Genomic DNA, 3615 nt, shown 5'->3' with positions numbered 1-3615 from the left:
GATTTGTGTCTGGAAAGTGAGGGATCATCTGTGAAAAATGAATGCATGGAGTATAAAAATGAACTTTTCTACCATAAAAATGAGGCCCAATTGTATAAAAATTAGGATTTTCAGACAAAACGTGATTTTAGGCCTTGAAATGGGGCATAGTAGGCATTATCTGTGAATAATGTATGCTTGGAGTGTAAAAATGAAGATTTGGACAATAAAAAAACAGGCCTTACTGTAGAAAAATGAGGAATATCAGGAAAAGAATGGAGCTTTTTGATCTTGAAATAGGTTTTGTGCCCTAAATGTGAGGGATTGTCTGTGAGAAATGAATGCTTGGAGTATAAACTGAGTTTTTGTACCATAAAAATGAGGCCTAATTGTAGAAAAATGAGGATTTTCACACAAAGAAGGTGCTTTTTCACCTTGAAGTGGGATTTGTGCTCGAAAAGTGATTGCTTGTGAAAAATGAATGCTTGATTTATAAAAATGAGCTTTTAGACCATAAAAATTAGAACAAATTGTAGAAAAGTGAGGATTTTCAGAAAATGATTTTGATTTTTCACCTTGAAATGGGATTTGTGGCTGAAAAGTGAGAGATCGTCTGTGAGAAATGAATGCATGGATTATAAAAATGAGCTTTTGGACTATAAAAATGAGGCCTAATTGTAGAAAAATGACGATTTTCACACAAAACAGGTGCTTGTAGGCCTTGAAATGGGGTATTGTAGGCATTATCTGTGAAAAATGAATGCTTGGAATATAAAATGAGGATTTGTACAATAAAAATATAGGCCTTATTGTAGAGAAATTAGGAATATCTGGAAAATAATGGTGATTTTTGATCTTGAAATAGGTTTTGTGCCCTAAATGTGAGGGATTGTCTGTGAAAAATGAATGCTTGGAGTATAAAAATGAGCTTTTGGACCATAAAAATGAGTCCTACTTGTAGTATAATGAGGATTTTCCCTTTCAAAACAGGTGCTTTTATGCATTGAAATGGGGTATATTAGTCATTATTTGTGAAAAATGAATGCTTGGACTATAATAATTAGGATTTGGACAATAAAAATAGAGGCCTTGTTGTAGAAATATGAGGAATATCAGGAAATTAATAGTGTTTTTTGATCTTGAAATAGGTTTTGTGCCCTAAATGTGAGGGATTGTCTGTGAAAAATGAATGCTTGGAGTATAAAAATGAGCTTTTGGAGCCTGTAAATGAGGCCTAATTGTAGAAAAATCAGGATTATGAGGAATTGATAAATTTCTGAATTGCCGAATTTTTGAAACACTTTCCCGCTAATCCCCGGGTTACTGGAGCCGGTAGTCAGCACATGTGAGTGAAGCAACATTTTCTCCCTCTGGTGAAATGCCTGCCTGTATCTTTGAACAGTGGTGTAATTCACAACCCCCTTTTGTCTTAAATAGCGCTGAAAATACGATCCATGGTTCAGATGGCCATCAAATCCTCTTCAAATTTTCTCCAAACTCGGGGATGAAAGGGGGGTCCAGTCTGTGGGGGGTGTGGGGGCACCTGTGTGTGACCGGGGTCGGGATGGGGGGATGTGGGGCCTCTTCTGTGTGAGGGGGTGTGAGCTGTGGGCTGCCGGTGGGTAACGGCGAGGTCTGCCTGGGGCAGCGCTGAGGCAGCTCCCCTGAGAGTGGGGGGCGCGTGGGGGGAGCTGTGGAGACCCCCCCGGGGCAGGATGGGGGTGCTGGCTGGGGGGAGCTGTGGGAACAGCAGCATATTCTGGGGACAGGACTAGAAGAAAAAGTCACAAGTGTTATCTCTTTCACATTTGGAATTAACATGGAGATGTACTGAACCCCCACGATGTGGCTGTCCAGATAAAAAATAACTCAGCTGACATCCCGGGACGCGTGTGGGGCTGCTCCCTGGGACCTCAGGGCCCTGCAGCAGGGCTCAGGACAGTCTGGGACGGGTCTGGAAGGAATCTTGCGCAGATCCCAGAGAAGAGAGCATGCTTGCAGGGATAAAAACCTCTGTTTATCTTCCTTGGAGAAGTCTGGGGCTGCCACCCAGGCTTAGACCTCACAAAAGCAGAGGTGAACAGACTCCCAAAATTCGCTTGGGAGGAGGCTCGGGTGGATCCTGGAGCAAAAACCTTCCCTTAGAGGACAAAACGCATCTCGGGTATCTTCCTTGGAGGAGTCTGGGTTTGCTACCCAGGATTATGCCTGCCTAAAGCAGGGGTGAAAAGGCTCCAGGACATGCCTGGGAGGAATCTTGGTTGGATACTGGAGGAGAGAGATTTCCTCATGAGTTACAAAACATTCCTGGTGCAATCTTTGGAGGAGTCTGGGGGTGCTCCCTGGGATCTTATATCCCTGCAGCAGGGCCAGGGCAGTCTGGGACATGTCTGTCAGGGAGAAATACCTCCGGGCATCTTGCTTGGAGGAGTCTGGGGCTGGTACCAGCCCCTAACGCTGCCCCTGGAGAAAGGGAGAGGAGGAGGAAGCCGACAGATGAGGTGGAATCTCCCAGGGTAGATATTAAAAGACAGCTTTATTGTGCCGGTGGAGGGGGATCAGGGTCATCACGCGGGGAAGGCGCACGGCTGGTCCCACCTCAGCGTCTGGGCCGGCTGAAAGGGTTTTGGGCCCGACGTTCCAGGCGGGAGCGGTGCCTCCTCTGCACGGGCCCACGGGGGCTGGAGCTGCTGCCCTTGAGCACTGAGTAGGGGCAGGAGGACTCTGCTGGCAGCTGGCTGGCGGTGCCGGGGCTGCTGCTCTCCAACCTCATGGGAATTCGGATGCCCATGAGGAGCATATCAAAGGTAAAGTCACACTTGTGTCTGCAGTGAGGGCAGCTGAAGGAACTAAGCAGTGTACCGAGCCTGGCCCTGCAGCGGAAACAAAAGGAGAAGGGGTTAGACCCTGGTGCTGCCCAGCTCCTGCCGTGTCCGGGGTTGAGGGAACGGCTCCTACCTGGATGCAGACCCGGTGGAACCAGGCGTGTTTGCAGATGGGGCACACCAAGGTGTGGAAGGACTTTCTGTCCCCCACAGGCTCCAGGCAGATGAGGCAGTCGGTGTTCTCCTCCGGAGCCGCCTCCACCTGCTGCTCTGGGCGGTGCTCCCTGCAGAAGCACCTGGGGGGCAGAGGGAAGGGATGGGTGAGGTGAGAAGTGCTGGGTAATGGTCAGCACCCCACCAGAATTCCCTGCAGGCTGTGAGGAACCCTGCTGCACCCAGGGCAGACACAAACCCTGTTCGGAAGAACCTCTGGCACAGATCAGCTCCAGGCAGGGGTGGACAAGGCCCTCTGAGGTCCTCTCCGGCTGTTCCTGTCAGTCCACGCTCCGTGACAGAAACCCCCTGGGTCAGAGCTGCCCGGGCTGAGGCGTTCACGGGAGGAAACTCTGCCATAAGCTCCGGCAGGAGCAGCAGCCCGGGCAGTTTGTCTCTGGGCTCTGTCTGCCATTAGCGATGGGATTCACCCACCAAACGGCTCCCGGCCCCCCACAAATACCCAGCCCCATGCCGGGGGAGGGACGGGGAGCTGCTCCCAGTGCCCCGGCCCCGGCCCTCTGACAGCAGAGCCGCTGACTTTAGGGCTGTGCCGGCAGCGCCAGGCTCACTGCGGAACCCACCCGAAGCCCTTTGG

General features: G+C 50.1%; 1 long non-coding RNA gene across 1 annotated transcript; it reads right to left on the bottom strand.

Annotated features, from left to right (window-relative positions):
- Positions 1 to 2496: 2496 nt before the first annotated feature.
- On the bottom strand, positions 2497 to 3060 carry LOC141954985 (uncharacterized). The gene is made up of 2 exons (XR_012632312.1): positions 2938 to 3060; positions 2497 to 2852 (listed from the first exon to the last, which is right to left on the bottom strand). It is a non-coding gene; the product is annotated as an uncharacterized LOC141954985 (long non-coding RNA).
- Positions 3061 to 3615: the final 555 nt, after the last annotated feature.

Source organism: Athene noctua, unplaced genomic scaffold, assembly GCF_965140245.1.
Source record: "Athene noctua unplaced genomic scaffold, bAthNoc1.hap1.1 HAP1_HAP1_scaffold_48, whole genome shotgun sequence".
In the NCBI taxonomy this organism is placed as follows: domain Eukaryota; kingdom Metazoa; phylum Chordata; class Aves; order Strigiformes; family Strigidae; genus Athene; species Athene noctua.
The sequence above is the reverse complement of the archived record's forward strand: the minus strand, read 5'-3'. Positions and strand labels throughout refer to the sequence as shown.